The sequence below is a fragment of the Somniosus microcephalus genome, chromosome 32 (genome assembly GCF_052327205.1).
Source record: "Somniosus microcephalus isolate GS21.2 chromosome 32, FLI_Smic_1.0, whole genome shotgun sequence".
Classification (NCBI taxonomy): Eukaryota; Metazoa; Chordata; class Chondrichthyes; order Squaliformes; family Somniosidae; genus Somniosus; species Somniosus microcephalus.
In genome coordinates this window covers 30076900-30088341 of record NC_141018.1, presented here as the reverse complement: position 1 = coordinate 30088341, position 11442 = coordinate 30076900, and the positions used below count along the sequence as shown (strand labels likewise).

General features: G+C 45.9%; 1 protein-coding gene across 3 annotated transcripts in view; it reads left to right on the top strand.

Annotated features, from left to right (window-relative positions):
• The first annotated feature begins 483 nt into the window (after positions 1–483).
• edc3 (enhancer of mRNA decapping 3 homolog (S. cerevisiae)) overlaps positions 484–11442 on the top strand; it is a 109689-nt gene continuing 98730 nt past the window's right edge. The window contains exon 1 of one of the 3 annotated variants that reach the window (XM_085972269.1): positions 484–594. The gene's annotated coding sequence lies outside the window, so the exon portion shown is untranslated. Of the gene's footprint in view, positions 595–8304; positions 8445–8475; positions 8561–11442 lie in introns of those variants that run through there. The other 2 variants (XM_085972268.1, XM_085972270.1) reach the window with 2 other exon arrangements.

Here is an 11442-nt window from a genome sequence, read left to right as displayed (position 1 = left end):
GGGATTGATTCTTCAAACTAAATACCCATGAGTGTTTGGACCTCAACTATCTGTCTTCATTGTGGAAATGCAGGATGTGTTTTGAGTGCCGTACTGGTACACAAGGGTTACAGGAGTGGCTGAAGGCATTACTGCACAATCGAGATGCAACCAGTCGCCCATTAGTTTGCTTGCTTTATTCTAGATCTACTCCGTGTTGAATCAGCGATTGATTGCATTCCCAACCGCACGCTTCATCGGTCAGTGCTTCCTCAATTAGAAGGTATTCTGTCTTACAAATCAAAAAATGGAGAAATTGATCCGTAAATGAAGCTCGTGAGCTGCCACTTTAAGAGAACAGGCGTGACCTTGCTGTGAACTCAAGAAGTAAAAGTGTTTGCGTAGTGGGGGAGGTTCAGTGTCTTTTTATTTGAGGCACTGCGTAGGTTGCCGCTAGTAGTTCTTAATACGCCAAGGAGTTTTTAAAATATGCCTCTTATAGTTTGTAGAAAGCCATTTTAATTTTAAAAACCTGACAGAATCTTTATACAGTGATTTTGCTTTTTAGTGCAAAGAATATAAATCCAAGAAAAAAGCACTGAATACTACAAGAAGGTAAAAGTGTGAAATCACATTTGATATAATTTAATACTGTATATCAATGTTGGTGTAGAGTGAGGCACAAACATCAAGATTGGGGAAATATCAAGGGGTATGGGGAGAGAGTGGGAATATGGTATTGAGATAGAGGATCAGCCATGATCATATTGAATGGCGGAGCAGGCTCGAAGGGCTGAATGGCCTATTCCTGCTCCTATTTTTCTATGTTTCTATGTATTCAGAGTGAAATTTATGATAAAAAAAATCAGAAACCTAATCGAACACGTGGTGGAACTGTGCTTCACAGAAATCACAGAAACCCCACAGTGCAGATAGAGGCCATTCAGCCCATCGAGCCTGCACTGACACATATCCCACCCGATCCCCGTAACCCCTACACCAACACATATCCCACTCTATCCCCGTAACCCCACGTATTTAATCCCCCTAACACTAAGGGTCAATTTATCATAGCCAATCAACCTAACCCGCACATCTTTGGACTGTGGGAGGAAACCGGAGCACCCGGAGGAAACCCACGCAAACACGGGGAGAATGTGCAAACTCCACACAGACAGTCACCTGAGGCCAGATTGTTGAAATACATCAAAATAGCCTACACACTTTTTCTCTCGCTGATCTTTGTGCTCATCAATTTTCTACCTCCCTTCCTCTCCTGAAGGCGTTGACTCCGTGGGTTATGGTTCCACGGCTATTGGTTGCTGTCACTCAGCTGGGGTATTCATGTATGAGTCTTGACAGTGAGTGCCAGCACCCTATCCAACTATAAAGGACGTCTAAGCCAAGCCCTTATACAGCATTCATAAATGTGTTACATAGGAAATAGGAGCAGGAGGAGGCCATTCGGCCCTTCGAGCCTGCTCCGCCATTCAATAATATCATGGCTGATCTTCCAGCTCAACTCCACTTTCCTGCCCGATCCCCATATGCTGTTCTAGTCAAGGTTGCCCTCTGAGGATTAGGAACTGAGGCTGATTATCCACTCCCTAGCCCAGGTGAGGTTAGTTAGTCAGCACAGACCAAGGAGGGAACCTAGATGACGTAAGAAAACTACTAGGCACTTGGTCTAAGCGTTAAACAAAGCTTTAATCAACTGCTTTACAACATGGAGGTCTAGTTGTGTCCTTCACTAGTTCCTGTTAAGAATGTCCTGCGCAAGCTGGGCCCGTGCCCGAGTATTTATACTCTCCCTGGACAGTGCCACCCGTAGGCTGCTCAGTATTATTTCATAAGTCTTTCTTTCATGAACGACTGATTCATGTCACTAAATGTTTGCTGGACTTTACGACACAATAGAGGAGACTTTAAGCATGAGCTATAGCGATGGCTAAAACAATACAACAACTTGCATTTATATAGCACCTTTAATGTAGGAAAACATCCCCAGGTGCTTCACAGCAGCGTAAGTCAGACAAAAATTAACACCAAGCCAAAGGAGATGATATTAGATTAGGTGATTAAGAGCTTGGTGAAAGAGGGAGGTTTTAAGGAGGGTCTTAAATGAGGAGAGAGAGGTGGAGAGGCAGAGAGGTTTAAGGAGGGACTTCCAGAGCTTAGGGCTTAGACGGCTGAAGGCACGGCCACCAATGGTGGGGTGATGGGAGTGGGGGATGCGTAAGAGGCCAGAGTTGGAGGGTTGGAGGGCTGGAGAAGGTTACAGAGATAGGGAGGGGTGAGACCACGGAAAGATTTGAACACAAGGATGAGAATTTTAAAGTCAAGGTGTTGGTGGACCGCGAGCCAATGTAGGCCAGCAAGCACATGGGTGATGGGCACTGCCGGTTCCACGGTATGTTGCAGATCCCATGGCGTTATTTTAAAAAAGCACCAGGGAGTTCTCCTGGACAACATTCTTTGCTTAACGACTACCGCCAGAAGTACTGATTAACTGGTTGTCCATCACAGTTCTGTGTGCAAAATAACTGCTGTGCTAGCCGACATAACAATAATGACTATGCTTCAAAGTGATTCATTGTACAAGACGTTTATGAATCATAGAAATTACAGTGCAGCTTTTTCAGCCTATCATGCCTGTCCCTGTCATACTTCCTTAACTGGAGCTCGCGAGTCTAATCCAATTTCTCTGCCATTTCCCTGTCGCCTTTTATATTCTTCCCTTTCAAATGCTTATCCAATTTTCTTTTAAATAATGTTATAGTCTCTACCTCAATAGGCACTTGTAGGAAAGCATTCTATGTTCTAATAACTCCCTGTGTGAAAATATTTCTTTCAACTTCCGCTTTTGTTCTTCTAATGGCAATCCTGAGTGTCGGCTCCCTTGTTATTAATTCACCAGCTAGTCGAAACAATATTTCACTACTTGCCGTGTCAAGCCTATTTATACTTTTGAAAACCTCTGTTACATCCCACTTAATCTGCACTCTTCCAGGTAAAAAAGCCCTAATGTTTCAAGCCTTTCTTTATAATTATAACCTCTCGTTTCTCGTATCTTTCTGTACCCATTCATGGCTCTAATGTTCTTCTAATCACAATACTCCACCTGTGACCTAACTATCATCTTGCACAAATTTAACATCACTTTGTTTTTATATGCAATGTCCCTATGCACCAAACCCAGAATCAGAATTGCCCTTTTTAATACGCTTTTCTCCCAGCACTCCCACCTTTAAATATCTGTGCATACTCACCCTAGATCTCTCTGTTCCTCCACTCTGTGAGGAGTCTTTACATAGAATTAAATAGAACTTACAGCACAGAAACAGGACATTCAGCCCAACTGGTCCGTGCCGGTGTTTATGCTCCACTCGAGCCTCCTCCAACCCCTCTCCATCTCACCCCATCAACATATTGTAGGAACGTGGGTTCCGAACTAAAAGACTGAGTTCTACTCAGGCGATCAAACAAAATGCACTTTAATGAAACAAACAGGCTTTAACAATAAACTGCAGGATAACATCGAATGTAGGTCTGCTCTCTCTGGAGGCTCCACGAGGACTGCCCCTGCAGTCCTGTGGCTGACGTCATCACGTTTTCCCGCCAGTGGGGGATCACGTGATGAACGGCGTGACGTCATCACGTTTTAACCGCGCTGTTAAAGTAACCACACTCTGTACAGTTAAACAGCATAAATAAAGATACAGACTCACACTGTAGCTAACATGTTGTTAAAGGAATTATGTACAAACGATCTGAGTCCTTTGGTGGCTCCGCCACAATATACTTCTATTCCTTTCTCCCTCATGTGTTTATCGAGCTTCTCCTTAAATGCTCCTGTGCTATTCGCCTCAACTATTTCCACATTCTAACCACTCTCTGGGTAAAGAAGTTTCTCCTGATTTCTTTATTGGATTTATTAGTGACTATCTTATGTTTATGACTCCTAATTTTGGACTCCCACAAGTGGAAACATCTTCTCTAGGTCTACCCTATCAAACACCTTCATAATTTTAAGGACCTCTATCAGGTTCACCCCTCAGCCTTCTCTTTTGTACAGAAATGAGCCCCAGCCTGTTCAGTCTTTCCTGATAGTTATAACCTCTCTGTCCTGATATCATGCTTGTAAATATTTCTTGCTCTTCCTCCAGTGCCTCTGTGTCCTTTATTCCGGTGCCTCTATACCCTTTTATACCAGTCTTACATTTTAAGGGATACTTCTTTCTTTTTCCTAAGATGTACAGCTTCACATTTCTCTGCATTGAACTGCGTCTTGAGTCTGTCCTCCGACAAGCTCTCTGCATTCTTGCTCACAGTTCGCTGTGCCCGCTAGTTGGTATCATTATCAAACTTTGCTAACATGCCCAAATCATTTATATAAGAACATAAGAAATAGGAGCAGGAATAGGCCACTTGGCCCCTCGAGCCTGCTCCGCCATTCAATAAGATCATGGCTGATCTTGGGCTCAAAGCCACTTCCCCGCCTGCTCCCCATAACCCTTCACTCCCTTATCTTGTAAAAATCTGTCTATCTTCACCTTAAACATATTCACTGACCCAGCCTCCACAGCTCTCTGGGGCAGAGAATTCCACAGATTTACGGCCCTCTGAGAGAAGAAATTCCTCCTCATCTCAGTTTTAAAAGGGCGACCCTTTATCCCTTTATTCTGAGACTATGCCCGAGTTCTAGATTTCCCCACGAGGGGAAACATCTTCTCTGCACCTACCTTGTTTCTGGGACCTTGCTGTGTGCAAAGTGGCTGCCGTGTTTCCTATATTACAACAGCTACTACACTTCAAAAGTACTTCAGTGGTTGTAAAGCACTTTGGGTCATCCTGAAGTTGTGAAAAGTGCTATATGTGAGTCTTTCTTTGTTTTTCTTTCTATAATAATAAGTAAACAGCAAGTCAAGCTGTTATGATTCTGATTCCACTTTGGTCCCACACTCCTGATCTTTGGCTACTTGGTGGGGGGCAAGTTGGAGGACCTCCTCATGGGTCTGCTCCTGGGCCTGGCCATGGCGGCCATCCACAGGTCCAGGTTGGATGTAGCCCATGGGGGTGGTCGCTATGGCTGCCTGCCTCTCTTCCACGGGCTTGTCCGCATCTGGGTGGCGCTGGAGAAGGAGCAAGTGGTGTCTGCCGGTATACTTGAGGCCTTCTGCAAACAGTGGGCACCGCAGAGACTGGAGGGCGTGTAAATAATATTCTTATAAAGTTTTTATGATTTCGTTTTATATTAATTGTACCCCTCATTGTTTGATGACAATCTCCTTATCATTTTAATTAAAAAAAGGCACCTGTTGTGATGTTTGGGGCAGATATCCTTCATCCAATCTTGTTCTGATGAAGGGCCCACACTCAAACATACACAGGTGACTAACCAGCTGTGTAACTCCAGCATTTGCTACTTTTATTTTTGATAGATTTCTAGCATTTGCAGTTTTTACTTTATATTTTACTATATAAATGCTTAATTTGTTCTGCTCTATCTGTTTAACAGTTAGCTTCAGTCTTCCTTATCATAAATCCGACACCCACTCCTTACAGGTCCTTAATTTTGACTACAAATTTGCCCTACTATCCTCTGATATAGAGTCCGCTGTGGCTCAGTGGGCAGCACCCTCGTCTCTGAGTCAAAACGTAGTGGGTTCAGGGCCCACTCCAGAGACTTCAACACCAAAATCCAGACCGACACTCCAGTGCAGTACTGAGGGAGTGCTACACTGTTGGAGCTGCTGTCTTTCGGATGAGACGTTAAATCAATCTGCTCTCTCAGATGGATGTATAAGACCCCGCGGCACTATTTCGAAGAAGAGCAGGGAAATTATCCCTGGTGTCCTGGCCAATATTTATCCCTCAATCAACATCACAAAAAAAAACAGATTATCTGGTCATTACCTTGTTGAAGCCAGTGGGAGCTTGCTGTGCGCAAATTGGCTGCTGCATTTCCTACATTACAACAGTGACTACACATCAAAAAGTACTTCATTGGCTGTAAAGCGCTTTGGGACGTCCGGTGGTCGTGAAAGGCGCTGTAGAAATGCAAGCCTTTCCTTTTTTTTCCTGCCAGATCTCTGCGCTCCTCCTCTGCGGTCCTGTTGAGCATCCCCGATTTTAATCGCTCCACCATTGGCAGCCTTGCCTTCAGCTGCCTGGGCCATAAATTGTGGAATTCCCTCCCTCAACCTCTCTGCCTCTCTCCCCTCCTTTAAGACGCTCCTTAAAACCTACCTCTTTGACCAAGCTTTTGGTCACCTGTCCTAATTTCTCCTTATGTGGCTCGGTGTCAAATCTTTTTGTCTTATAACACTCCTGTGAAGCGCCTTGGGATGTTTTACTATGTTAAAGGTGCTATATAAATACAAGTTGTTGTTGAGAGATGAAAAGACAAAAGGGATGATGGTGCAAGGCAAAAGGAGATGGTAATGGGACAAGAACCAAAGATGAGTCGAGAAGAGGTGTAAATGGGAATTGCAGAATCACAAACAGCGGCCATGTGAAAAAATGAGGGCAGAGGTTATCGCCTGAAATTGTTGAACTCGATATTGAGTCCAGAAGGCTGTAAAGCAGCTGATTGAAAGATGTAAGAAATCACACAACACCAGGTTATAGTCCAACAGCTTTATTTGAAATCACAAGCTTTCGGAGCGCTGCTCCTTTGTCAGGTGGAGTGGAGAGATGCATAAAAACACAGCTTATATAGTCAGAGAATAATGTCAGATGTGATTTCAAATAAAGCTGTTGGACTATAACCTGGTGTTGTGTGATTTCTTACATTTGTGTGATTTCTTACATTTGTCCACCCCAGTCCAACACCGGCATCTCCACACCACGATTGAAAGATGAGGTGCTGTTCCTCGAGCTTACGTTTGTTAGAACAGTGTAAGAGGCCGAGGACCAAGAGGTCAGAGAAAGAATGAAAGACTTGCACCTATATAGCGCCTTTCACGACCACCGGACATCTCAAAGCGCTTTACAGCCAATGAAGTACTTTTTGGAGTGTAGTCACTGTTGTAATGTAGGAAACGCGGCAGCCAATTTGCGCACAGCAAGCTCCCACAAACAGCAGTGTGACAATGACCGGATACTTTGTTTTTGTGATGTTGAGCGAGGGATAAATATTGGCCCAGGACACCGGGGAGAACTCCCCCTGCTCTTCTTCGAAATAGTGTCGCGGGATCTTTTATGTCTGTCCACCTGAGAGAGTGGGAGTGCAGCGGGAGAATTAAAGTGACAGACTTTAAGTGGAAGCTCGGGGTTATGCCTTACGGACTGAACGGAGGTGTTCCGCAAAGCGGTCACCCAATCTGCCTTTGGTCACTCGCCAAGGTAGAGGCTGCACGAGCAGCGAACACAGTATATTACATCGCAAGCAGTACAAGTAAACATAGAAACATAGAAGATAGGAGCAGGAGTAGGCCATTCGGCCCCTCGAGCCTGCTCCGCCATTCAATGAGATCATGGTTGATCATCCAAATTCAGTACCCTGTCCCTGCCTTCTCTCCATATCCCTTGATCCCTTTAGCCTTAAGAAATATACCTAACTCCTTCTTGAATATATTTAATGAATTGGCCTCTACTGCCTTCTGTGGTAGAGAATTCCACAGGTTCACCACTCTCTGGGTGAAGAAATTCCTCCTCATCTCAGTCCTAAATGACTTACCCCTTATCCTTAGACTGTGACCCCTGGTTCTGGATTCCCCGGCCATCGGGAACATCCTTCCTGCATCTAGTCTGTCTAGTCCTGTTAGAATTTTATAAGTTTCAATGAGATCCCCTCTCATTCTTCTAAACTCCAGCGAGTACAAGCCCAATCGACCCAATCTCTCCTCATACGTCATTCCTGCCATCCCAGGTATCAGTCTAGTGAATCTTCGCTGCACTCCCTCCATGGCAAGAACATCCTTCCTCAGATAAGGCGACCCAAACTGCACACAATACTCAAGGTGTGGTCTCACCAAGGCCCTGTACAACTGCACACAATATCCAAATTGGGCTGTAAATGGCTGTTTCACCTGGAAGGAGTGTTTGGCGGGCCCTGGACGCATCCTGGACTGGAAATGCAAGTGGTTGCGGTGGTCGGATGGGAAAGATGTCCTTGTTTTTTTTCAAATTTTAAATTTGAACATTTTACAGTAAATCACATTTACAGAGCTCAAGTCTCAGCTCCTTGTACAAAGTCACAAGCCCTCATGCCTACCTACAAGGCAAGGGGAAAGATGTCCTTGTTGCCATGGGCAAGTGTGGAGAGGGGAGGCAGGAAGGGCCCGCTGGTTGCTAAGCGGAGGTGACGTCAGCGCCGGCCGGGCGTGGGCGCGCAGGCGCAGAAGCCGCGGCCGGGCGGTGTAGGGCGATGGCGGAGCGCGGTGTTTGCGCTGCCGTCGATTTCCAGCCTCTTTAAGGAGCTCCGCCACCCGCTGTCCCAGCGTCATCGCCGTTTTGGAAACGTAAGGGATGCTGCCGTGCCGTCCGCTTGGGAAACGCGCGAAACCCGGGCCGGGGGGAAGCAGAGGCTGCTGCTGTGCCTGGGAGTTGGATTCGGGGCCTAGTCTGCACGCCACAGGTTCCAGTGGAATCCATTCAACGCCTCACTCTCTCTCTCTCTCTGTAAACCCAGTCTCAGACCCCGCAACATCTCTATCCGACCGTCTTAATCGTCTGTTTAGTGCTTAAATCACTCCTGTTGGTTTATTCTCTGCTTAACAGCACTTGCAGTGCTCTATATGGGTTTGTAAGAGCTGGTGCCCCACTATATGGGGTGATAAGGGCTGGTGCCTTCTATATGGGGTGATAAGGGCTGCTGGCCCTCTATATGGGGTGATAAGGACTGGTGCCCCTCTATGGGGTGATGAGGGCTGGTGCCCCTCTCTATGGGGTGATGAGGGCTGGTGCCCCTCTATATGGGGTGATGAGGGCTGGTGCCCCTCTACATGGGGTGATGAGGGCTGGTGCCCCTCTACATGGGGTGATGAGGGCTGGTGCCCCTCTACATGGGGTGATGAGGGCTGGTGCCCCTCTACATGGGGTGATGAGGGCTGGTGCCCCTCTACATGGGGTGATGAGGGCTGGTGCCCCTCTACATGGGGTGATGAGGGCTGGTGCCCCTCTACATGGGGTGATGAGGGCTGGTGCCCCTCTACATGGGGTGATGAGGGCTGGTGCCCCTCTACATGGGGTGATGAGGGCTGGTGCCCCTCTACATGGGGTGATGAGGGCTGGTGCCCCTCTACATGGGGTGATGAGGGCTGGTGCCCCTCTACATGGGGTGATGAGGGCTGGTGCCCCTCTACATGGGGTGATGAGGGCTGGTGCCCCTCTACATGGGGTGATGAGGGCTGGTGCCCCTCTACATGGGGTGATGAGGGCTGGTGCCCCTCTACATGGGGTGATGAGGGCTGGTGCCCCTCTACATGGGGTGATGAGGGCTGGTGCCCCTCTACATGGGGTGATGAGGGCTGGTGCCCCTCTACATGGGGTGTTGAGGGCTGGTGCTTCTGCCACTTAAAAGTATCAAAACACAAAAATTTGGAGCTGGAGTAGGCGGGACAAATTGCATTAAGGTTATATCTTTCTATTCCCTTCCTCAACTATAGTTGACACAGCTCTCGGTGCTCGTGAGTGAAACAGAAGCTGGACAAGTGCATACAGCTTACTACTGGTGCTTGTGTTGACTTTGTATGGGAGAGAGAATATTTTTACTTGACATTCTTGCTAATCTTAATTAGTGATTAAATCCCTCCTGTGGATTTATTCTCTACTTACAACTCTGTTTAATCCTTACAGTACTCTATATGGGGTTATACGGACTGGTGGCCCTCTATATGGGGTTAGACGGACTGGTGGCCCTCTATATGGGGTTGTAAGGACTGGTGCCCCTCTATATGGGGTTGTAAGGACTGGTGCCCCTCTATATGGGGTTGTAAGAGCTGGTGCCCCTCTATATGGGGCTATAAGAGCTGGTGCCCCTCTATATATAGTTGTAAGAACTGGTGCCCCTCCCATTTACAAGTATCGGGTGGGACAAATTGCTTTAAGGTTATGTTTTTCTTCTCCCCTTTTCAACTATAGTTGAAAACAACTCTGTCTCAGTGCTCGTGAGTTAAACAGAAGCTGGACAAGTCCAAACAGCTCACTACTCTGCTTGTATTGACTTGGGGCGGGGGGGGTGGTGTATGGGAGAAATGCACACACCCATACACACGTGTTCCAATCTTTATTTAGAATTGGCATGATTGCACTTTGAATTCTTAATTTAAGGATACAGGCTGCGTATCGTCTACTTAAATGGATAGCGTAGTCATAACACTAGGTCTTGTGTTTTAGCCTCTAGAGCTCTCAGCTTGACATTGTGTAACTTGCATTGATATAGAATTATTACTGTTTTGCAAAATAGGTATAATGAGGGAAGAATGTCAAGTGATGACCTAAAACTGATAACTGTATTTCAGTTTGTAGGTAGAGTTCAGAGATTCCTCCTTTTTTAACCAATAGAGCGTGATAGTTTACTGACAGATTCTGAGCACAGATATAATAATTAACTTGTGTTTTGTAGTCAGTAAACCTTTTATTAATTGACCCAGATTTTTAAACACTTTTTAATAAATCCAATATGAAGTCTAGCTGTGAGAAATAGTAACTAACATCCATGTGGAACTGAAAAGCTGTTTCCTGTGGCCTGTGCTGCAAATTCCTGAGCATTATGAGTGGAATAGTTACGCTTCAGGACTATAAAATAGCTTGTGATTGAATATCTAGCAGTATTGCACGAAGTTTCAAAAAACAGTATCCTGTGTTGAGCAAAGGTTGAAATTTGAGTTAATTATTGTAAGTGTTCAGTTTCTTTGGATTTTAACAAGATTGGGTTAAGTATTCTGTTCTTGTGTAGCAACTTTATAAATGTGTTAAGGTATTCCTTTGGCAAATGCATTCATTACAGAGAGTGGTGAACCTGTGGAATTCTCTGCCACAGAGGGCGGTGGAGGCCAGTTCATTAAATATATTCAAGAAGGAGTTGGATATATTTCTTAAGGCTAAAGGGATATGGGGCGAAAGCAGGGACCGGGTACTGAATTTGGATGATCAGCCATGATCTCATTGAATGGCGGAGCAGGCTCGAGGGGCCGAATGGCCTACTCCTGCTCCTATCTTCTATGTTTCTATGTTAATATTTGGAATTAAATTGTTATGTTGTGTTGTACTAATTTTCAAGGATTGCAAGAACTACAGAAATGAGTGACATTAGCAGACCTGTGGATAACCTGGAAGTAATAGTGTCCAGTCTGGTTTTATTTAATACATGACTTGCTGTGTTAGGTTACTGAAGACTATTGGCCCAGAAATTCGGGTCGGAGGCTTCCCGCGGGTGCAAGCCTCCGACCTGCACTTACCTAGCGCGCCGGCCGTTGTGCCGTGGGCCCGCGTGGGATTCCGATCCTGGGCCTGCTC